This window comes from Aptenodytes patagonicus, chromosome Z (assembly GCF_965638725.1).
Source record: "Aptenodytes patagonicus chromosome Z, bAptPat1.pri.cur, whole genome shotgun sequence".
NCBI classification, from domain to species: Eukaryota; Metazoa; Chordata; class Aves; order Sphenisciformes; family Spheniscidae; genus Aptenodytes; species Aptenodytes patagonicus.
In genome coordinates, this window is record NC_134982.1 from 87,300,554 (window position 1) to 87,326,266 (window position 25,713).

The 25,713-nt window shown below is 40.7% G+C and overlaps 1 long non-coding RNA gene across 3 annotated transcripts in view; it reads right to left on the reverse strand.

Annotated features, from left to right (window-relative positions):
* Positions 1-25,713, reverse strand: part of LOC143172908 (uncharacterized) — a 90,500-nt gene that overhangs the window by 11,370 nt on the left and 53,417 nt on the right. Inside the window, exons 2-4 of one of the 3 annotated variants that reach the window (XR_012997430.1) lie at positions 21,815-22,014; positions 14,552-14,647; positions 11,828-13,405 (exon numbers count right to left, since the gene is read on the reverse strand). This is a non-coding gene — a long non-coding RNA (uncharacterized LOC143172908). Of the gene's footprint in view, positions 1-11,827; positions 14,648-21,814; positions 22,015-25,713 lie in introns of those variants that run through there. The other 2 variants (XR_012997431.1, XR_012997429.1) reach the window with 2 other exon arrangements.

Below are 25,713 nucleotides of genomic sequence, written 5' to 3' on the forward strand. Positions count from 1 at the left end.
TGTGGGATGAAGGATAGCCAAGCTAGCTTTTAGTGGAATAATTAATGAACCAGCAATGGCCTATTCCCAGCAACACCAAGTTAAGGACACGCTCAGCCAAGGTGCTTCCCACCCATGGCTTGTTGGCAGGGACTTGACCCCACACGGGGCTGCAGGAGGATATAGTTAGAGCTTGTCTGCACCCCAGCTTGGGGGTACCCAGCTTGGGTACCTCCAAGCCCTACTGCAGTCTCCTGTAAATTAGGTGTGTATGTTATTTGTGGCGGGGGGAAACTGGTCCTTTTGGAAAAGAGAAAAATGAAATGAAACAACTGCTGTGCAAAAAGTTGAACCTGTGTGAACAAATAAAAGAGCAGTGGAGCAAGCGTCAAGGCTTTGGACATGCAAAAAATCAGTCATTGAGTTTTCATTTGTCACAAATAAATGTCATACCTAAAACTCACCCTCTTTTTTCTTTTTCTGTTTTACATAGATGTTTCCCCAAAAGGAAAAGACCTTCCACTGTGGAACAGAAAATCAGTGACACCTCTGTGCATGCTTGAAAAATATTTAGCTCCATTTTGGCCAAATACTTATGTATAAATAATGAGGGGACAAAGAAATCCTACTGCCATAGTACTTAAACTCATGGAAAATAGATTACTGTAATTAGCTGCGCTGAAATACATGACTGCAGTCAAACTCCTTCATATCCTTGCCTTCCTCTTAGGTGTTTGCATCTTTTGCATGTCCCCAGCACACAGTAAAGCAGGCCACTCTGAGGTCTTTGAATTTGTGATTATCCATTCATTTTCATTTCAGAGCTCCTGCTGCTGCCCTCGGTTGTAGATACAGCTCTGAGTTTCCCATCAAACCTCTCTTCAGGCCAAGAAGCAGAAAAAAGTGGGGTTTGTACAGAGGAGGAGACATATGCTATAAACACGAGAGGACCATGTAGGATATCTTTATGACCCATTTCTACCTCCTTCCAGCAGACTTTTCCTGCTCCTGCTATAGCATCTACTAGTTGACCATGCTAGGAACAACTAAGCCCAAATGCATAAGATTGGAAAGTGTCATTAGGATTAAGTTCAGCTCACTCCTTTGTTTCTTCCACTGTTTTGCCTATATTAGCAGTCTCATACAAAGTGAGCATTCACTTCTGGTCTGGTCCCTCCTTGGTTTTCTCTCTGGAGTTGGACACACTTTTTCAGTGTGTGCTTTTAAATTTCACTGCCCAAAATCTTTAGTATCTAGAAATTTGATAACCTTCATCCTTCCCTACCTTTCGATAGTCTAGCCTCCTATACATTATTTAAATGTAAAGTTTCCACTGATTCTAACATAAATTTGAGCAATATATTTTTAAAACCCTCTCCTTTTTCTCCTGTTTTATGTGTTTTGCTATGCCAAGGTTTGAAGCAGAGTGCTAAGGAGCATGACACCACTCCAGTAAAGCTTTCAGTCATAAACAAGCCCACTGCTTTAACCATGGGGTAACCAGCTCTGCTGCATCTTAATATGTAAAGAATCAGTGCCAAAATGCTTAGCATCTTGCAAAACTGAGTCGTAGCCCAGTTGTTAGGAAAGTGTCCACTATCTCACTTAATACTGTTGATCAGTCATAGATTTGCCAGTCTGGAAGCCATCCTGCATGCATTTCTGTCTCGGTAGACCCTGGGAGACAGCTCCTCTGGCACTGCTGCTGTAGTGCTGCCTACAGTGATTGTGGAAAGGTTATACCTTTGGGAAAGGCTATACCTTTGCTCTGAGAAGGTGCCAAGACCATGAATTATTGTCCAGATGTCGTGTGGATCAAAGTTACTGAGCACCTACCCATCAGTCTCCAGGAGTGACAATGTTAGGCGCTCTGTCTTAGAATCGGTGCAAAGAATTCTTAAGACCTGGGACAAATTTTTTTTTGCTGGCACTTAATCCTGAGGCTTTCAGTGGAACTAGATAAAAGTGATATTGAACAAATAATGCCAGATAGGCCATTGCATATATGTTGTCATTATATCTGTGTACTTTGTATATGTACATCTGGATATTGTACCTACTGTACCTGTAATTGTACTGTAATGTAAATTTTCTTTTACCAGTGCTCATTTTAGGTGGAAACACTCACTAATTTACATGGCAGATGTGGGGTTTACTCTATTAGGTGGTTTAATTTGCTGAGATTGACTCACTTATATGCTGCAGTTTTTCTACCATTATGGACTCTTGGTATTAGCAGTTTTGGACCATTGGTCACCGCAGTTAATAGACAGATATGTACTCTTTAAGGTAAAATTCAGAAACTTCTCCTTTTCAGAGCACTTTAAACCAAATTTTAATTTTATAAGCTTTTTTTGTTTGTTTAATTAACTTAAGAATTTTTTTCAATAAAGTATTTTACAGGTGCCATTGTATAAGAAAGTTGTTTAAGAGTATGGGAAAAATGCAGTACAAGAGAAATGCAAATCTGCATAAGCCTCATTGTGATTTAACCCTTTTAGAGCTGAGTATAGTATAAAGGGCTTGACTTTTTTTTTTTCCCCCTGCAAACATATATAGACTGCACACAGACTGAACCCCTCACTTATACTACAGCTTTGGCAATAATGCGTTCAGTTAATCTGCACAACGTAGAGTCATCCCCTCAAAAAAGTAATTCACTTCTTTAAAAACTAGGAGGAAAATAAATATGGTGCAGTAAAATTGTTGAGTAGAGGAATCTATCTGGACATTTCACAAAACATTTCATTATGCTGATAATTCCCAGAAGTGCTCTCAAGAGTGCTTTAAGCTGAGGATTACTGCACTGGATCTGATGGACTTTTTTTGTAGCCCCTTTAAAAGGCAGTGAACCGTTTTTCTATTTTATTTAAATAATGCCCCTTAAAATGGATTTTTAGAGGTATAATAACTCCTTAAGAGTCAGTTATGCTAAACAGTTTCTCTTGATAGAAATGTTGTAAAACTCGTTAACTGCACAATTTCAGATGCCGGCTTGGTGAACACTAACTGACATGTGAATGGCCAGAGTTTGTAAAATAAATTGAAATAGTTGTTGTATCACACAGCTAGCAATGCACAAGCTGTAGGCCACAAGGGGCTCAAACCTGACAGAAAATTACTTCAAGATGAATGAAAAGTGCTTGTTTCTCTTTATTAGTTTTTAGAGAACAATGAAAATGTTGAATTGTTTACAGAAGGGTTGATTAAATGTGGTCAGTAGGGCCATGTCCCTACTGCTAACTGTTAGCCTTCCCAGCCCCCAGCCCCTTCCCTCCACCCCATGCATCTTCTTATAGACTATTATGGTCACACATCTGTGTGTGAAATGTGCTCATTTTGACATTCCTCTGCTGCTCTGAGCTGTTGAGGCCTTTGTTAGGTAAAACACTGTTGTCAAGCCTAACAAGCAGGTCATGCAATTTGCTGGACACTGCAGCAGAGAATAGCCCTGCTATGAATTGCTTCGACATCTAAAAATGCTCGGTTCAATATCGAAATACATATGTATTTTTTTCCTTTGTTCAGCCCTGATACTTTCAATATTTTGAAGAAATACATATTTTGCATTTAAAAAAAAAAAAAAACAGAATAGGTTTGACATCACAGCACACTGTTTTATTCTTTTGTTGTTAGATATATTATGATGGGAGGGGAAAAAAGAGACTTTAGCTGTCCTTTTTTGACCTAAATTCACTTTCTACGTGGTACTAAAGGCACAAAGATGAGATGCATCATGCCATACCATATTCTACCAGATTATTTGGTCTGCTTTCAAAGCAATTCAAATTAAGGCCACTTTAGGAGAAGTGGTATTTGCACAAGATGGCAACAACAGAAAATGTCCCTTTGAGGCAGTGACTTTAAAAACAACTTCTTAAAGATCAGGTTCATTTAGCAGCAATCAGGAGAGTAAAAACCACTGGATACGTTACTACGGCTGTTGAACAAAATTGTCTTCTTTTTTTCTCTTCACCCTATTCCATAACCTTCATCCCTTCCCCCTCTTCCCCAGAAGAAAAATCAACTGCTAATGTGCAAGGGTTTGAATGCTATTTGTGGCAATCTGTCACTTTACATAGTGTTCCACCCTGATGTGAAAGCAGGATTTTCTTTTTTTTCTATCTGCAGAACATGCTTTTCCAGGCCTATTATGTGTATAAACAATGGCATATGTAATTACCTTTCTGGGGTGGCAATTATTTCTCTGCATCAACAACTGAAGTTAAGGCAATTCATCCCGCTGCCCCCCACCTCCAAATAAAGGGTATCTTAAATATCAAAAAAGAAAAAAAAAACCAAAACATTTGGGGATCAAATCATGGCTGCTTATGTTAGCCTGGGAAGGGACAGATACTATCACTGCAGCCTTTAAATGTCAGCATGATCTTTTTTTTCCTAGCAGTAATTGCTTTACATTTTGTTTCAGATTGAGTCATTTCAACCTTTGCCTACAAGCCTGTTTTTGCACCCCACCTCCTTACACTGAAAACTTTTGCACTTTTGCTAGGGCGGATTTCCTTGGCAATTCTGTGGGTAAGAAAATACCATACCTGTCATGTCAAAGCTGTTGGAAGGTGCAAAATGCTGGCTTTCTTGTCTTGCTTCAAGCTACGAGAGGTTATGCAGGGTGGTGGGTTGAGAGAGTGAGGGATGAAGGAGGGTTTTTCTTTTCTTTCCCCCATTATGTGTCCGTCTTGCTGTGTATGATTACAGTCCTCAGTGTTACTGAGGAACATCCATGCCTTCAGCTGGACATCCATGGACAGATCTGTCATCATTTCATTGTATCCGATGATTTAACCTACCTCAAGATTTCCACTATTGCTTTAAATCAAGGGTCTGATCCTACAAAGCATTATGGCTAGGTCTGTGCTGAGAGTTCGGGTCAGACTACCCCAGACCCCCTACCTGCACTGCATGAGGATGTCCCCACGCAAGTCCTCTGCTCAGAGACCCTGGGATGCTTCTTGCTGTCTCCAGTGAGAGCTGTGCATGAGCAGAGCTGGCACGGGGAGCAGTGCCCCAGCGGTCCCGGTAGCCAGGAACTGTAGCTCATGTAGTTCAGGCTCATTAGAGCAGCCTCGTCATTAAGCAAAATATCAGTACAGATACTGTTCAACCATATGTTTACAAAAGCAGTCTAAACTACCTTTTATACCTGAGGAAGTGGAGGGTATGATATTGGGGCTAAAATTAAAGTCATACAGCAACGTGCACTTCTTCTTCATTGTTGATGAAAATTAAATTTACAAAATGCAAAGTCTTTTTATCAGGAACAAAATATGCTTATATTTAAAAGAGTGGCTTGCATCCTTTCTTAAACAGGTTTAAGTGAGGACTTTCCTGAGCAAAGACAGTGTTAAATATATGCTTAATTCTCAGGAGCAAGGCCCAAACTGAAGTCGATTCTTGTAAGCTCCTTTTGCTTCTGATGACGTTGTCGTCAGTGTATCTAATAAGGTACTCCTAATGCAGACACGTTTAAGTGAAAGGTGTTTTAATGATGGCTCCTTCATTCTCTTCCACACCCTATGCACTGGGAGGCTAGCTGGTTCCCTGTCCTGCTTGAATGCCCTCCGTGTGTTACGTGCTTATACAAATTAAAGAACTAAGGGAGGAATAGGACCAAGAAGAAGCATAAACAAAGCATAAACTCAAAGGACCTCAGAGCAGTGTCCTTTTGCTTATCTCATATATACAGGCATTTTATTGTTCACGAAGGTGTTAACTGGCACGCAACCTAGTTTTCTATTTATCTGGCAGAAAAGATAGAGGAAAGCAGATGAACAGGTTAAAGATTTCCTTTCCTTCCCTTCTCCTCTCCAGTTCCTCTGCTGAAGGGACGGTGAGCAGCAAACATACATAGTTACACGCATTCTCCAGTCCAGGGACAACACCAGCATATTAATTGAACTGAATGCTGCGAGTTGCTTTCCCAAATTTATATCTGGTGGTGATGTCAATGGAGGGGAATGAGAATTAGTAGAAGTCTTTGGGTTTTGTCTGCCTGGTAATGGATAAAAGAGAAACGAAAATCTCCTACAAAATGGAAATCACAAACAGCTCTGCTGGGGAATACAAACACAGCTTTGAAACCTTTCTTTCTTTTGCTTTCAATAGCCGTGAACATAAATCACAAGAGCCAAGCCAGGGAAAATATTAATCCTGCCACCAGGATCTGTCTCTAACTCTCTTCCTCGCCAGTTTGAGTAGGTGGTTTTGGAGTTACCCCAAGTGCTGATTCCATCGTTGCTTAGACTGTTAATGAGCTTTCTCCACAAGAAAACATTTTCCTTTGTCTCAGAGACAGTTCTGAGGGTCATGCTCACCTCTGCGTCTGTGCAAATTATACCTTTATAAGGTTTGAGCTAAGGTCTGTTAATGGAAGGGGGGAAAAGGGTATACTGTGAGGTGACGGCATCACCCTAAGGTGGTGGTACCATAAGCTGGTGTTACTTGCCAGCTAATCTCCAATTACAGCTTTCCTTTTCTATACCTCCTTTCCTACAAGGATCTCAAAATACTTTGCTTGCATAAATCAAGACCCTAGCTTCAATATGCAATGGAAAAGTATTAACATACTTCTTTTCAGGTGAATACATTGAAATGCAGAAAAAATAAATGTCATTGTCAAGAATACCAGAAAAGTTGTTGCTAAAGCTGGAAATAGAACCACAGGTCCAGACTGCAACTAAACAGATCCCCTCCTTCTCTGTTTCATGCTGTTAAGGGTAAGGAGTAATACCCAAAAGTAACTGAGTTATACTGCTCATATGCCTTTAGTTAGACCTGTTCGCAGGATCAAGAAACAGCTGTGAAGCCATCCTTCCTGCAAAAACATGTAAAAAACCAATCAATTTTGTTCTGGCTTAGTTTTTGCTAAGAACTTTGATAAGAAAGAGAAACAAAAAGCTCTTAGAGACTGGAGGTGCTCTGGTTCTGCCCAGCATGTTGTTTACTCTGAAACCTAACTGGGAACTTCAGGTTACGTCCCAACTGACACGATCACTACTGAACTTTTTAACAGAAACGTCAGTCTGGTTGGGAGCTTTGTACGCAATATACAGCATTGTTAGTAGTCCTGGGTGAGGATGTGATGACTTCATCTTCCCTAATCCGCCCCCTAAAATTGGGAGTGGCTCCAGGTTTTTTTAAGTAGTGATGTTCTTTTCCCAGTTAAAGTAGTATTATGAGATTTTGTCTGGCGAATAAAGCAAATACAGTTTCTCACTCGTTTTTACAGTTTCAGCTTCCAGAAAACACCATAGATGACAGCAAAGCTGCCTTTCAGTAAGACACCAAGACTTCTCCTATTAGGAAGCCCCTAATAAGCACAGACACCTCACTGCTTTTATTTCAGCTCAGAGTATGTCCAATTCGGCAGTCACTGAATTCAATCTTATCTGTTCAGATGATGGGTTTTGACGAACTGCATAAACCTGTCATTAAGGGGAGGACAGGTTATAGTCACTACTCAGGATGTTACAGCTTTTTTCCTTGTTTATTGCAGATGGGGTAATGTAGCACAAGCAGAGGCAGAGAAGATGAAAGTAAGGTTAGTTAAACACTGAGCTACTTTGTGATTAAAAAGAGTGATAGTATCAGGCCAACAGTTCAAAGGTTCAGTGTAAATATTGTTCATCTGTTTGGCTTTTCAGTTGTGACACTGGTTAGTGGAAAGATACCAAATTTCCACGTAAGACAAACTCTGATTTTACAGAGGAAAGCCACACACATGAAAGTGGCCTCCGTTCCCTGATACAATAACAATTAAAAATTTAAACCTTTGACCTCCGCAAACATTCTTATTTCTGGTTTCCTTTGCCTATGACCTGCAGGTGCTTTATGTCTTTCCATGGCCCTTTTACTCCAGTTTTCTTATCGGCAATTACTTACACAGTAATTCAAATCCAATTTCAATATTGACTACTAGGTTGTAAGCTCTGTGTCGAATGCTGGCTCTCTGGCATGTTCTGTTTCCATTAAGAACTTAGGAAACATTAAGACTTAGAAAAGGGAAAGGAAAAAATATCTAGCAAGCGATGGCAGCGAGTCAATTATGCTTGTGTTGCACGGTCCTCTGAGCTCACATTAAACTCGTATTGCTCCTGGTACTTAAAAAGGAACATTTCTATTAAAAATTAAAACAGGTAAAGAGTGTCTACAGTGCATAACATAATTTTTTTTTTTTTTTTCAATCTGGCAGCAGATCACAGCTTTGTCCATCTGCACGGAGCATGTGTCCCTCCTTGAATGATTCACCAGCATTAGCTAGGCCAACACTAATTAGCCTTCTTTGGGACCAGTCTTTACCGGTCTTTGCAGGAAAGCCCTGGCTGAATCACGGAGGTCACTTGGAGCCAGTATTCAGCCAGCTGTGAGGATGGTGCCTGGAGGAGCTGCTTTAGTGATGCTACACAACGGTGCTTTACTTCGAGTGCAGGACCAGCCCTGGCCAGGTCAAACTCAGAACCAAATACGTGATGATATAAGTGCACAGATGCCTCTGGAGTGACATAAGGGATGAATTTTTACCTCTAAAGTTCAGCGTCACTGCCAGCATGGGCCTAACAGGACGGTAAAGTCTCTTCAGTTAACTCCCTGTGTTGTAAGCTCTTGGACATGGAGAACAGATGTTTTGCTCCTGTGTTTGTACAGCACCTAGCACAGAGGGATGCTGGCCTCTGGCTGCTACACGGTGTCCCATTTCAAATATTTAAAGTAGCAGGTGAACCCCCACTACTGAGTTTGCCAGTATTGCAGAAAGCTAACTGCTGACAACAGTCTACGGTCTGTAATTAAAAACCTGTTCCACTGATGGCCTTAAGTTCTGCTATGGGGAGTAGCCAGGGAAAAGATCCACCACATCACCAGATTGTCTCCCTGCTCTGTTCTGCAGCTTTCTTTTGTAACGCAGGTACTCCTGACTATCGAACGGAGTTTATTCTGTGAGTTGGTGGGTGTATTCCTGCCTTCTGCTCTTGCAATCATCTTCTGCCTCCCCAGAGGTGCCTTCAAAGAGAACATCCTTCTGTTTCTACATTACACCCCTCCTTGGTGAATGCTCTCTAGTGTGGTCTGAGGGATTTCTCAGATGTTTTCTTCTGATCACTCCCATTTTGGTTAAATGTGGGGATTAAAAAAGAAAACTGTTCAGGATAATGATGACCAATGTATGGAAAACATCTCATATTCTTCTGTTTAGCAACATCGATGAGGGTGGGAACGGTATGTCATGGTCTCGTGTGCAGCTGCTTGACGGGTGGCTAGGAAAATAACCTGATATGCTGATATCACTTGTAAAGAGAAATAATTTATTCTTAAGCTTTGCAAAAAGTGCTCTGCTTTCCTTTCTACCTGGACGTTTATTAGTGACTGCCCAGGTTATTTGCGTGTCACTGATCTCACCTGAAAACACTGGATTCATTGTTCTGCATTTGCAATTAAAATGCATTTATATTGATAATAACATGGAAAGAAATCAATCCGATCAATCTGAATTTTGTACATACATGTATCGGATGGCCTGGTTGATATTCTTAGGACAGCTCTATTCCCCTAAATTCCTAGACTACATTTCTGCTACCTGTGAGCCAAATGCCACTCTCACTTTTGGAAGTCCTTGTGTGAAAGGCAGCAGAACTCTGCCACTTTTCAGAGAGATTCTGTATTAAAACTTCGTGTGTTCCCAGAAAGCAGTACCTTCCTTCTCATATGAAAGTTCAGGTCCTAGTGGCATCTCGTCATGCCAGGCATTAAGAAAAATATACCAATATTGTGAGACCACTGCAAGCACTTGGGTCCTGTAGCTTTCCTGCCATCTGTCCCACTGATGTTTTAAAGACAGTATAACCTATTCATCTGAAGTGAATATAGGTGTAGCATCAGCCAAATAAATATCCAGGAGAATTTTTTGTATTATTTGAGTAGACAGCCTAATAAGCGGTACTGCATGCTAAGGTTTGTCATGTAAACAACCAGAAAATGTTCACATTAAAATTATGAAGGAAGCAGTGATAATAATTGCTAACCCACTTGTCCGTCAGAGAAAATCTCCAGTCTCACCCATCCTTTTTTTCTTCACTAAAAACGTACTCGGTGTCTCCACTGTCCCTGGATGCCATTTCCAGTTTATGAAGGCAGGGTTGGGGTCTCCTTCAGATACTAAAGTTGTGCCTAGTTTTGCCAGGAGAGCAGGCTGGACCCCTTGCAGATCTCCTTGCAAAGCAGTCTGCTCTGCCATCCCCATCCCCTGCAAGGTTTCCAGCCTCGCTGCCCTGTTGATCCGTTCCTCGTCAGGGGCGGGAGGCTCAGCATCTCGCTGACACCAGAAGCCACAGAGACAGGTCCTGGTGACAGTGATGGCTAGGCAGAAATGAGTGCTTCACAGAGGATAAAAAAAAAGCAATTTTATTTAAGAAAATAACCGTTCATAATTGGGCCTCTGTCACTTTAAATTTTAATGGTAATAGTAGTACTGGAACTTTAAATTACAGCTTTCAGTGGCTTCACGCTGAATCTCTCAATTACTCTTCGTAACTCCCTTCCTGGAGCGTGTGTGCCATGACATTGATATCGCTGTTCAAATCGAAATTCAAGCCCGGGGGCCGGCCTGCAAGGTACACCGTGCACGGATCCTGCCTGGGTCCATCGCCGGCAACCAGGCGGATGTACGGGGAGGTGTCGCTCCCAGTTCTGGGCAAATCCTGGTAGCCTCATGCAAAAAAACTGCACATTTCTGGCATTGAAACGGTGTCCAGCCCACCCACTCTCGTCCCACGGGGTGGGCTGTGGGATGCTCCCGCAGGCACAGCTTTTGGTGCAAGGGGAGGCAGCCCTGGGGGAGGCGAGGCAGCTCTGCTAGTGATTATTGCGATTATTATTATTGTGGTGGCTGTTGAGGTTGCCGTTGCACAGAGCTGCTGGAGCAGCCGGAGACAGCGAGGCAATAGGTGTCTCGCAGTTGGGATGCAGAGGGAGAGGGGGGAAAGATTTTCCTTCAAAGACAGCAAAACTATATACAGAGCAACCCAAGAGGATGGGGAAAAAAGGAAGAAGGGAGAAATTTTCAGGTGTGTTGCATTCTGATGTAAATTACATCCATATTATGGATTTTTGCTGTTGTTGTTACTGCAGCAGCAGTTGTTCTATTATTTAACCTGCCATTGTGGTATTTGTGCATACCCAGTGCCCAGCCCCTTCACCAGCAGCAACAGCCCTTGACCTAGAGATAAGCGCAACACTGGCAAGGGAAACGCTCACTTCCATATAACCTGAAAATATGCTTTTAAACTCTAAAATGGAAGAGGGTCTCAAAAATTATTGCTGCAAAATGGGTTGCGCAAGTAACCAGCTTTGAAAATGCATGGGATTGCTGGTAAGGAAGAATTCCAGTGGAAACGAAGACAAATTTTGTGCTGGTTGCACGCGACGTTGATGGGAGCTAGAAGTGGCTGAGCCTGCAGTTTACAATAAGTGGGTGGGAACAAGAGACCACTTTGTCCTTCCAGTAACCCTGTCCGGATAACTGGAAATCTGCATACAGTAGCTTAAAACCAGCTCAGACAGGGCTCCTATCTATTCCCTCTTCTAGCCTGGATGAAAAGCACGAGGACGGAGGTCACATAAACTCGCTCTGTTCATGCAGTTCAGAGCTATTTGCATAATCCAAGCTTTCATTTTAAACAAATTAAGTGCCTGGCACTTTATGGTTGTGAAGAAACCTCCCCAAGGTGTGAGTGAAGTATGGAGCCACTGAAAGCAAAGTCCACTGCAGGTCGAGTGGGAAATGGCAGTGCAGAGGAATGAATGCTTCATAATGTAAACAGAAGTGCAAGAGACGGGAAATTTTTCACATTTTATTAAATCAGACTTTTACAGTAGTTGTTGAAAGGAAAAAACACTGAATTATATTTAGATAATCGTTCCATAAATAATGTGTGTTTTCACAGCAGTCACAAAGTCTGGAATTTATGTGCTAATTACAGACCCCAAATCATCTCTGCACAGATTTGCAATTAAAACTGAAATATTTTCATATACAATGTGAGCCCTGTATTCATAGCAACAGCTAAGGGACATGCTGGTTACAGTTTGCTCAGTAAATCTGAATATTTTATGTTTGAACACAATTGTTTCACTATTGTCGTCCTTACGTTCAGTATTTTAAAAGCTGAAAGAGTTTAAAGCCGAGTGCCACATTGTGGATTGCTATTCCTTTTAGAAAAAATATTATCTATATAGTAATGTATATACTGCAACAATCTAAGGGAACAAACGATTATTGAAAGACATAGAGAAAGCAAAATTCCTGCGTATGGTTATCTTCTTAATAAATATTGTAAAAACACATACTTTTAAAACGCTGCAGTGACAGCAAAGTGCAGGAAGAATGCAAAATTAGGGAGAACGTTGAATAATTCAGTAGCTTGTTATGTGATTAGATCTGATTGGCCCACACTAAGATGCTGCCCATAAAAATGATTTCCCATGGTAGCATTGGTCTAGGGGTGGGGGGTTTATGATGTCCATAAAATGGGAGAACAAAGCTTACTGGAACTAATAATATCATGGCTGCGCAGAATGATTGATGATCTTTAAAAAGGCCCAGATTGGTTTCATCTTTCTTCAGATTTTATCACTCACTCTTTCTTAGTCACGTGCAATCACTAAGGCCAAGAGAGGTAACAAGTGTTTGATGTATGATACTTGAGCCACTTTTGTCAGAACTGCATTTATTTTAAACTGCTCTTGTATTCGATACTCCCAACATGTAGATGTTCTTTATGTTTATTTTTTCTCCAGCTGATGAGAACAGGCACTCCTGGGGTTGGGTCAAGAGGTAAACCAAGCTCGCATTAGAGCAACAGTGCCAAAAATCGCAGTAAAAATTAAACAGATCCTCCTTCCTTGCACTGGGACCGTTTCCATTACTGATTAAATGGATAAAGAGCTGCGAGGGGCTGACATCTTCTTGGGAGAACCTCATATCCTTTATTATTTGCAGTACGCGCACACCTTTCAGAATGCTACTTATGCTTCTTGGAATATATTATCTGTTTCAATTCATTCTATCCTTCACAATCTGCAGAGAGCCACAAAAGCTCCTTTTATGTCAGAAGAAATTTCAGATGAATAGGGAAAAAATACTTAATTTAACCAATTGGGAAAAAAAGGGTCATTTCCACTTGTTTCTGAAAGCTTACACATCCCCTCAAATATGACAAATCAAGCCAGATATCTTAATCATTCCTTGGAAACATCCTTATCAGTAACTCATTCATAAAGATTGCAGATGCGTGAGCTGAAAAATGTTTGGCAGGGTCCCAAAGGGAAAAGAAAGAGTATTAAAGGGTTGATCAAATAGCAATGTATTGGAGTCCTGCTCATTTGGAGAACTTTCCGTTAGCTCCGTTTCTTCTAGCTGGAAAAATAATAGATAAATCAGCAGGACCCCAGGTTTCTGAGACCCGTCACTAATACACACGCGTATGTTTGTATGCATAGGTATGATTTCAAGAGCGTACGCATACATACCTGTGCCACACCTGTGTGCTTGTGCATGGCTATGCATACAGGCACACGGGTTCTCTCACTCACGATGATTTTGTCTCCTGTAGAGTTTAATAGTTTTCTGTTTTGACAATTTAAACACTGTCTCGACACTGTTTAACAAAATCAAGAGTGGTTCTTGGCAATTAATTTCTGCCGTCAATAGTATTCTCAAACTGGGCAACTCCCCTTGGAAGGGGGAGCTGTAACAGCAAAGCCTGTGCGAGTGAAAGAGCAAGACAATTCATTAGACGACTCTGCAGCAGCTAAAAGTGGCGGGGGATGTCAGCCCGTGCTCCTGTGCTTCAATACTAATGAGAGTCATTGCATATTCATAACCCTAAATACAGTCAGCTTCTGATAAAAACTTTTGTCATCGAAGCTTCACAGCAAGAGCAAAGCATTGCACTCCTCGTGTCGTGGCACTTCCACCAAGCCAGCGCGAGAGCAAGATTGATTGTTTTGCAACGCAGCCTGACAGGGAACTAAGAGATACTGCCCCAAGGGTCTCGAAACTAAGCTTAGTTTGATTACAAGGCTCCAAGTAATCAAAGAAACAAAAGAGAGGGGGGAAAATGGGGGGAAGAATGTTGTTTTGTCTTGTTGGTGGGGTTTGGGCTTGGGTTTTTTTATCATTTTTTAAAGATAAAGGAGGATCTAAAGATGTAGCTCTCCTTATTGAGTGTTGAGAGTAATTATCTGTTAGGCATTTAAAACAGTTCATATCAATTTTTATCACGGAGGAAGAAGAACGGCAGGCGCTAGCAAACTTGTTCCCATGTTGTAGGAACACTGCTGCATGTCTTAATAGATACAAATCTCTAAAACTGTATGAAGTTTCACGTCAATATGAATAGCAAAGATTAGTGAACTCAACCTGTCAGATATTAAAATCAGCTCTGCCAAGTGTTGTGCTACCCAGAATTCACTTCTTGCAGGTTCCTTTTCATTTTTGTTGTCAGCACCTTCTTCGTCTCATCATTGTTGCTATTTTTATTATTATTTTTGAGAAACTTACCCATCTACTTTGCTGGCAGTCAAATCCTGAAGGTGCACAGCTCTGCTAGCCTTTGACCTTGCAATACCTGTCTGCTGGGACAGCTGTTAGCATCCCCTGGAGTCAAAGAAGAGAAACGTATGTTTCAGCACCCACTTTGAAAAAGCCTTGAGCATTTTCTCACCCATAATGATGTCTTCAGCTGGAATGCCAGCACATTTCCACATCTTTTTGACAGGCAAGCAGACTATAAAATATACATAAAATTAAATAAAACAGGACATTAACACAAAGGTTTCAAAATCTGATTACAGTGCAGGGTTGGAATTTTTTTTCAGCAATTATAAAATCGTGCATTTGGGGAAAAAAAGAACTGCACGGCTCAAGAGAAATCATGAAGGATTAAGGATGGGGAGGTTTCTCTAAACTGTTAAATATCTCAGTCATATGTATACAGGCTTTGAAAATAGAGAAATCTTGTAGTTATGATTGATTGAGGTAACTGATTATCCACAGATATTTTAAGTGTTGAGACATTAAATTGTCAGCCATATCAGTTTGATTGCAGTAAAACATGAAAACATTGACTTTTGTCTAGTTAGAGAAATTTATTTTTCCCAGAATGACAATCCTTTAAGTAGAAACCAGGCAGCTTGCCAGCTCTCCATGTCATACATTGAAGTTTGCAAATGCAACCCATATTTTCAAATGTTTTTCAAGGTTCAATGAATGGTGCATAGGTCTTTGGCAAATAGTCTTGTAATAAAAAGATTTCCATATACTGCTTCTATCTTCCTTAAGTCTCGTGTAGACTAGTATTTATTCATTACGAATAAATGAATGGCATAGACGGTGGTTTGCATTCAAGGTGTATACATATTCAGAGCTCTTCACTTATGTAAAACACTTCTCTAAAAGAAACAGTAACCCTCCTTGGACTGAAGCTATAGGAACAAGTTTGATTAATATGTTTTACAAGCCTGAAGTAAATGCTCATCATAACTGTCAGCAAGCTGACAGCTTTCAAAAAAGAGCCTTTGTTTCCGGAATGAGTAATTTGTGTGATCTTCTTTAAGATACCACACTCAAAACCTTAGAGGGAGAAGGTGTTACATTTAAGCGAATTCTACTCAAAATGTGATTGCTGTTAAGTCTGCTTTGTATTCCGGATCCTTGATATGCACACAGTATTTGACAGGATAGCGACTTTTTTTTTTTTTATTTGTTTTTCTTGCCTGTCAGAACACCTGTGCTTTCTCATTAGGCGGAGGTGTACTCGACGAGTTTTTGTACCTACGTGCGTGGGAGAGCTGCCATTACCTGGTGCCCTGTATCACTTTTGTGCTTGCTTGTGGTTTAATAGGTAAAGCCCGGACGTAGAGAATTACAGGATACCTTAAAAATTACATGTGATTGACTGAAAGTGTAAAGAAGTAGACTGAAAGTTGGAGGACCACAGAGGAATGATTGAGCCGTATCTTGAGAAGCAAAGGGAACAACTATTCCCTCTTCTCTGGGGTTTTAGACTTTTTCTCCTAACTGGAGTAGTAACACCTCTGCCACAAAAAATTAGGCAGTGGCACGTTGTATCTCCAGCATTAACGAGCAAGTACCTCAAGAACATGTCAACCGCTGAAAAATAAAACTGAGGTTACCCATTAGCATGGGAAAATATTTCCTTCCTGACCTCTTCAGGCAAAAAGGTTACTGTACAGCATGAAGCATTAGGTTTGATTACTTTTAGATAGCCAAACTTTGCTCTCAGTTGTATAATTTCGAAGCTGGAAAAGAGCATTCGGCTTAAATAGTGACATATTTATCTGTTTATATGAGTAGCTACAGTGAATAATAACAATGAGCTAATCCAACCCTTTTTAAAAATCCAGTCAAAATATTTGACTGAATGGCGCTGGATTCCAGTTTGATTGCGAGCCAGATAGAGTAATTAATCTTTACTGCTGTCCATCCATGTGCCCTTCTACGTTTGGTCTGCGGGTCTTCGCAGAGCAGAGGAGATGCCCTTTGTCATTCGCCTGCCTTCACTCAACTAGTCTTCTCTTTTACAGGCTTTTGGTGAATCCAAGGTGAGTCAGTCTCAGACTGAGGTCTAACCACTTGCTTTGCAATCCGACACACTAAATAAAACCTATGTTCAAGGTGTCTCAACTGAGTGACAAAGGTGTTCTTCCTCCAGTGAGGTGAACGAACCTGGATGTGCTCCTACACCCAACAAGATGTGGTTAGTATGACAATATGACACTGATGCCTGTTTTATTTACAGATTTAGATCACTGAAAAACCTTATTTAATTGCTGGTTGAGTTATTGCTATTCTTTTAAATACGGGATTGCCTGAACACAAGCTAGCTCACTGCTCCTCACAAGCAGATCTTGCATGGGTCTCCACTGGCACTATTGACATCCTTGTAGGCTCTGTAGTCTGCTCCCACAGGACAAATCAGGAGAGTCAAGCTTGGTTTTGGGAGCAGACACAGCCCCAGCTTGGGCATGGACAGACAGACAGGTTGCTGTGTAGTGTGGGACCCTGCAAGGAGCTAGCAGAGACAGTTGGACCTCAACAGCCATCTTGGTTGCCCCAACAGCCTTGCATTGGCCAAATTAGTCTTACAGCCCCTCAAAGCAACTCATTGACAACAGCTAGCTTTTACCTTTTCCTTCCCAGTCAGCTGTATGGACTTGCCCAGAGTAACACAGCAGAGGTGATTATCCATCCTAACCATTTGCTAGTACAATTTTAATTCACCTTCATGCTGGGGGGAGAGGATCAATGCACTACAAATAATAAAATAATACCCAGTTTAATCCAAGGTAGGCATCCATTCCTTCCTACACAGCAATCTATTTCCTTAAACACTCTCTTTAAATTATCCTTATCATAAGATTTTGGAAAGTCCGGGGGTTTTTTGTTCCTTGCTCACTTTTACATGTTTTGCCCTAATTCAGCTCCTTTTTGCAGAAGAGGCATTATTTTAGTCCTTTCAGGTTATTCTCCACCAAGTCCTGCATTATCATCTTCTTTAGAAGAACTCAACAGTTTTCCCAGCACTGAAATGAGTCTGGATTTTCACACGATTTTTTAAAAGAAACTCAAAACCCGACGTTAACAGTATTCGTGCCTTTCAATCACTAAGAAGGGGGATGAGGGGTGTTATATATTATTATTACTATCTTAAAAAGACAATGTATATTCCCATCTATACATACTGTACTTAATAATTTTCTAGCTTCAGAATTCTGGAGGGAGATCATTCAGTCCTGGTAATTTGCTATTACTGAATCCCTCAAATTGCTCCATCGTTTTCATGCCATACATCAGCCTGTTAAGGCCACATTTTTATTTCCTGTGAAAAGTGACCTTGAAATAGAATTTAGAAACAGAAGTACTTTAAAAGACGGGGCGAGCTGGTTCACTAGAGAAAGGTTAAGTTCTGAGTATTGGTAAGTGTTGACAATGAGGAGATGTAATAAAAATCTATAAATATTTGAGGGCTTTTAACAGTAATCATGGAGGAAAAAAAAGTACTTACTTTGTCTTTAAAATATTTAGCCTGATGTAACTATCTTATCGGAGAAAATGACCTCAGTATTTCAGACACTGTGGTGTGGTAACCGGTGTTAATTTTAAATCTTCAATCACAACCACTGTAAGATAGTCAACTGAGATAACGGGGTGAAAATATGAAAAAGAAAATAGAGGGATATGTCTGGAAATTTTATTTGAAAACATAATCCACTGAATTATGCTGCAGCATCCCAGATTAATTTGAAGAATCTCCATTAACTAGATAAAGCTCCAGTGAAATGTATGGTCAGACACAGCCCTCCTTTGACGTGGGGATTAATGAAGTGGAGAAAGGAAGAAACGAAGGAAGAGAGAAATTCAACATCCAACCTGGCTGTCCCCTCTCTTTAGCACAGGGTACTGTCTACACATGTACCACTTGCACTGGTAATTAATTTAATAATATGATATCTGTTCTAGAGATCTCTGGCTATTTTTATTTCTCATAGCTTCTTTGATCTTTTATTCTTAACTGCTCCTGGCCTGTCAGTGTATGCTCTAATCTATTTATGTTACCTGGCAGAGTTTCAATTTCTTTGAGTTCTTGAGGTCCCGCCTTAACTTTATACTTTCCTAAACTCAAATTAAAACAAATAAAGCTGAAGCAGGATTGTTTCCAACTGCTTCGGGGGAAACATGAAGGCATAGGAGTTACGGCCAGCTTACTCCACATGAATGGCCCTCATTTGGTTATAAACAGAAAGTTCTGTGGAAAGGTAGACCCAAATGAGATTAAGTAATCACAATTAAATCTGTGGTAGAGCCATGTAATTGGCCATGTAATTCACGTGTATTGATTGCAGATTTATTTCCTATGTCACTATTTGCACTCATATACCTTATATTTTGATGGCACAAAGCTGAGTGGTGCAGTTGACACGCCAGAGGGACGGGATGCCATCCAGAGGGACCTGGACAAGCTGGAGAAGTGGGCCCGTGTGAACCTCATGAGGTTTAACAAGGCCTAGTGCAAGGTCCTGCACCTGGGTCGGGGCAACCCCCGGTATCAATACAGGCTGGGGGATGAAGGGATGGAGAGCAGCCCTGCCAAGAAGGACTTGGGGGGTACTGGTGGGTGAAAAGCTGGACATGAGCCAGCAATGTGCGCTCGCAGCCCAGAAGGCCAGTCGTATCCTGGGCTGCATCCAAAGCAGCGTGGCCAGCAGGTCGAGGGAGGGGATTCTGCCCCTCTGCTCTGCTCTGGTGAGACCCCCCCTGGAGCACTGCGTCCAGCTCTGGAGCCCTCAGCATAAGACAGACACGGACCTGTTGGAGTGGGTCCAGAGGAGGACCACGAGAATGATGAGGGGGATGGAACACCTCTGCTATGAAGAAAGGCTGAGAGAGTTGGGGTTGTTCAGCCTGGAGAAGAGAAGGCTCCAGGGAGACCTCAGTACGGCCTTTCAGTGCTTAAAGGGGGCTTATAAGAAAGATGGCGGCAAACTTTTTCGTAGGGCCTGTAGCAACAGGACAAGGGGGAATGGTTTTAAACTAAAGGGGGGTAGATTCAGACTAGATAGAAGGAAGAAATGTTTTACGCTGAGGGTGGTGAAACACTGGCAGAGGTTGCCCAGAGAGGTGGTGGATGCCCCATCCCTGGAAACATTCCAGGTCAGGTTGGACGGGGCTCTGAGCAACCTGATCTAGTGGAAGATGTCCCTGCCCACGGCAGGGGGGTTGGACTAGATGATCTTTAGAGATCACTTCCAACCCAAACCATTCTGTGATTCGATGATTCTATGATTCTATATTTTATTATTCAGTTAAGGGAAAACCTTGTGCTACCATCATTTCCTTTACTTGTCATGACATAACGTTAACTAGTTGGTCCTGCAAAAGGGTTAATCACTGCCGAATAGCGTACTGCTCAATTGAATAGGCATTAGCAAAAGGCCACCCTTGTGATTAATAGTCCTAAAGAGTTTTCCTTCTCAACTTCAGCTGGTCCACAGCGACTCGTAACATTACTTGCAGATCAGAACCCTCTCCAGGTTTCCACTGCGGTGGCAGTTTTACTGCAGGTAAGCACCAAACCTGCAGCAGTGTCTGCACTGGTGCTGCGTGTGTCGCTGGGAAGTTTGGTCTCTTTTAATTAAAATGGATGGATGGGCTCGGTCATTGTTTCAGAAGGATGTGTTTGAGTTTGCAATATCCTTTATCCATCAGGTTTTCTTACCTCGTGTCTGGGAAGGAGGAGGCTGCCTGCTCTTTGCCCAGTTTGCTCTTGCACTTTCTAGGGTCACGATCCTGGTCACGCAAAGGTATACAAGAAGCAGAGAGTTTCTATGGCCCTCATCTTTTTTTGGGTGACTGTTCGATCTAGCCGTTGTCTGGCCCTGTGTTATCTCATGGCAATAGGACAAACTGACAGTGTCTCGTAGAAGAAGCTACATGCTTAACAAAGATGAGAAAAAGTACTATGGACATTTCCAGCAGTGGAAACGGTTCTCTGAGTTCCATTGTGGTTGTTTTCTTTGAAAACGCAAATCAGCATCACTATATTTGGAAGGTAGAAATTTAATTATTTTTTTTATTTTGAACAAAAATCAAAATGAAATAATCTCTGAATTTAATCTTTTTTCTTTCCCTGAATCTTCAGCAAGAAATTGTGCTAACATTGAGACAGGTAATAAATTTCAGTACTTTCTTACATATACCACTCTCAGTTATTTTTCTACCCTAAATGTCATCAGCATTTTTTATGATATTATTTATAAAATGAAGCATCCCATTCATCAGACAGGATATCTTTTCCATGTTTTAAAGCACTAAGAGGAATTAGCAAAAAATTAGAAAGCCAAGCTGGTGTTTTGTTTTTAATTCCTGTAGGATACTTGGGTTTTAGGTATAAAGCTGAGGAAGAACAATTATTCTCTCCCATAAACATTTTCTGATTTAGCACTTTGGAATTTTGGCACATTCTTTTTGCGGTTTTGCTATTATTATATATTAATTGTGTGTGCAAATAAAATATATTAAATAAACTCACCGAGAACAATTTTCAGAAATAAAAATGGCTTCTTTTTTCTTTTTTTTCCTTTTCCAGACTTCGTAACCTGCTCCAGAAAATCATACAAGCCTTTCCAGAAGCCAGACCTCAGCCTCCCCTTTCCTTTGTCTCTGGTGTAACCTTTGCTGAAACAGCTCCACTGCCAATTGATTAATATTTTCTTTGCTACCACTTTGTACCTGCAACCAGTAGAGTGGCATAGCAAACGGAGCAGGTAGGCATGTAATCTAGTTATTGATTGGCACAGGGAATTAACCATTTGCTAACATATGGGTTGTTTGTATGGCATTTTATATTTAGTTTGTATTTTTGTAAAGTAAATATTTATATACATTGTTCATGTAATTTATTACATGTGTCCGTGTGTGTGAAATATATGAATGTTATTTATGGTCTGTGTCAAAAGGTTATGAACAAATTGAATTTATGGAGAAGGATCACTATTCCCTTGTGATCACGGCAGTAGCTGTTTTTCAAGTGTTTCTAAAAAAAATAGACACCAGTCTTAGCCTGTTTGGTGCTCACCAAAACTGATGGCTCTTGAGCTCCTGCCAGTGGTTCTTTAAACTAAGCAAGGTTATCTGGCACTAAAACAGACTAGGAGATGTTTCAATGTCAGTTATTAAGGGGAAGAAACTTCCACCTGCGGACCGCAAGTCGCAGCACCACGTGTGCGCAGTGTTTCCACTTACAGGAGACAATCGCCTGGAAATCTGCAGGTCTTTCCTTATCCTCTTGTTCCGCTGTAAGTTCTCCATGATTGGACGCAGTGTCCTGCCACAGATGATCTGATGTTCATGTTTTGAGAGAAATAAAGAAGTATTCGGTTCAGCGAGCGTTTTTCTCCTTCTGGGCCAATCTCTGGAGTGCGTTCTTGAGCCAGGTAGAAGAGCTGTTGGGTAATACACAAAGTCACTTGACAGCACAACACGGCATCAGTTCCTGTGATGAATATAAACACCAATCTAGGGCAGAGAAATAATAATTTTCTTCCCAAATAATTTTCTTTCCACTCCTTTGGTGTGGCAGGAAAATGACAGACCCTCAGCAGACTACCAAACACTATTTTAACAACTCTGATATTCATCATTGAAGGGAAATATGAATGTTACCAATAATTGCACTAGATGTCTGGAAAGATAATCTTTATCAAGATATGCACAAAGACTCTTCTGTTGAATTTCTGGCCCATTCCAATAACTTTGTATTTGCATCAAATCATATTCTGCGACCCTTCGTGACAGGTCAAATGTGCTAATACTGTTTTCACGTTAAAAGTGGCTTGCAAAGAAGAATCAGCATGTATTCTCTGTATTTTTTTCACTAAACATTAGCAAGTCTTCTGTAGGACATGCTAGCAGCCTCTTGGTTTGTTACTGCAATTTTTGATTATTAAATGTATTAAAACATGGAGAAAAATGACCTATTTCAAAATTACTTGTTAATTATTATACATTTAGGATTTAAACAGGATTTTAACATTTCGCTTTAAAAATTCAGGTGCTTTATTATATATTGATACATTTATTTTTACAGAAATTTTGAAATGAAGTTAGAATGATTCCTTTTCTTTTATAATCAAGACACATGCTTTTAACTAGCCTGTAACCTCATCTATTGCATGGTAATTACAGACGATGCAACAGCTTAGAGTATTTACATAAGCTGTTCAGACACAGTAAACAATGAGCAAAAACTTTAATAACATCAGATTAAATCTTGAAGTTATTAATTCATTTTTAGTCAGTACTTACATGTATAAACATTTGGGAGAGTGATTGCAAAGAGTAGGTGATGACCTCAAGATTTCATCCAGCGTTAATAGATTTAGTCTGAGGTTTCTTCTTTGTTGTTAGACACTAAACGATCCCATCATCAATTAATCTGAACGTTTGCTTTAATATAGTTCTTTTATGACTGAAGTTTGAAGATATTTCCTCAAACTAGAGATATTTTAGTGGTTTAACCTCATAATAAGTATTAAACATAACTTGACAATATAGATTATCAGACTGAAAGGTTTTAATAAACTTAGAGTTAATTTGCCGAAAAATTATAATTACTTCTTTTTTCATCAGAGCTGGAGTTCATGAAGGGGGGAAATAAACTTTCTACATATGGCCAAATCCCTATTTCTCCAATTCAGAGAAAATTCCCGTTCAATGTAGTCTTGCCTGAGCAAGGGATGAATAGGGATTTGACTGTGGTAAATATAGCACCCAGAAGAATTATGTCTTTTCCTGGTGCTACTATCAAGATAGTTACTATTCAACGTGCTTCATACTAAATTGGCTTTGCCAGAGCATGCTAATGTTTATAAGCTATCAGTACCCAATTTGTCCTGTTTGTAAAGAATGGGGCAAAAACAATTCTTGGTTACTCTGTCAGCTTCTTTTTTTTTTTTTTTCCCACTTTCCAAAGGTTATGACACCAGGCTGTTTGTATCTCAGCTACCAGATGCATAAATGATCAAATTAGGAGAACTAGGAATTTTTTTACTCTGAAGTTTATGTGATAAGTTATTATTCCAGAAGTGCACAAGAACAGAGATTGTCCATTGAAGAGTCTCCGAGATGAGAGATGTGGTTTGATACCAGGACAAAAGAGTTGCTTATCAGAAGGCCCCAAGGATAAGTTTTCTAACAGAAACCCTAAATTTATTTGAGGACCAGTGTCTATCACCATCCATTACAGTTATCCCAGAGCTTTACATGGAGAAATTTTATCATAGAAAGTCATTAGTAATTTATATTATGAATATGAGTTTGATTATGATTAAAAACTTGGGGGTTTGTCTTTTTGTTGTTTTGTTTGGGGGGGGGGGGTTTAGCATATGAGGAGTAGATAAAGTCCATACTCGTTTATTTAACTCCAGTTACTCTAACGAGTAAGTCTTCAGACTGCAGGTGGATTGCAAAGGGATTTTGGCGGTGCATTCAACATATTGAGAAAACACATTTTTCCTGCTAATATTTTCCATTCTAAGTCATGCCAATGTTTGTGGCGACTGTCACAAAAATGCAGGGAATAGGCTGATGAGAGGTCCTTTAGAAATCAAACCATATGAAGAATTCTATTAAAATGCATTGTGTACTGAATCCAGTTCTCTATTGTTCCTCCCATTACACAGCCACTGCAATGTGGGTTTGAAATTACCAAAGCTGAACTTTGGTAATTTCTATGTCAACATGGTTAGAATGAGTAATGGCTATGTCAACATGGGCAGCTTATCCCACGCTCCAACCCCAAACTGCTTGCAGCCCCACCCAGATGTCTCCTGGACCCTTAAAATGTGAAACTGATGTTTGAGCTCTGGCTCTCTGGGAGCATTGGCCGGTCCTCAAGATCTGAGCCCTTGTACTCTGCATGGTATCCCCTGGCTGTCAAAAATTGCCAGGACTCATGTCCAACTAAAGCAAGTAAATTGCCGTTGCTGAGAGATGGTGTATTGCCATTCCTTCTGGACAAAGAGTTAAACTGTTTGCAAACAGCCCTCCCCTGGTACCCGAGGTCCTGGCACAGGCAGAGCATTACACTGCTCGCACACGGCGTTTCCCCTGCCCCTTCTTCCCATGGCTCACAGGCAGCAAACAAAACTGCTTTTGGATAGCACAGTTTTCACAAAAATTAAGTTCATGTTCTATAACAGTATTTCAGACTAACTTTTTTTTTTCCTAAAAGCCTGTCATTTTAAAATACCTCATATATAGGTATATATGTAGAAGAGATCATATACATATATAATCACTTTGACTTAAAAAGTAAGAAATTGTATATATGTGTGTGTGTCTGTGTATGATCCCTCCTAATTTAAAGGTTTGTCAGCATTTTGCTACAGAGATAGAAGTGGGAGAGAAAGTGGCTTATTAACACCTGGAATATCACCTGCTATCTGGAGAGGCTCAACCCACACTGGAGATGTAAGGTTTGGACACAAATTTCTGGTGTGTGATCCCAGACCTCAAGCTCAATCAGTCAGAGGCAAGTCATGCAGTTTTAGCCAGCATTTTACACCCATTTGGCATCAGTATGAAGGCCTACAAAAGGTTTGGAGAAATAGGGAATTAGTCCCACCAAGCTTAATAAAAACCCAGAGAGGGGAAAAAGTCATAGTTCATTTCTGGAGCCCTGAGATAAGTAAGTTTTTTATAACTTAAAAATGCTCTGGGACGTGCCAGTATAAAACAAAAGAGCTCCAGTACAGCCAAGAGGAAAGTATACAACACAAATAAAAACATATGGAGACTTTTAGAAACAAGCTAAAATTTGTATTCTACAAATCCCCAAACACACACTCTCTGTTCTTCCTGCGGCTCACGAGGAAAGGGTGGTTCTGGGTTTCCTCTCCAGATGGAGAGCTCAGCAGCATATTCCCATTCCAGCACTTCTTCCAAAACTGCTGCGTTATCCCGCTTTCTTTAACACCTGCTACAAAATATTTCACACTTGTTCTGTCTCACTCGAGGTACAGGGGGAAAAGGACACCGGCACCATCTAAGGTTGTGCCCAACACTGCAACTGACACTTCCAAAGCAAGCCATCCCCACCGCCCTTGCGTTACTTGCAGAAGGGTGTTTGTTTCACGGACACC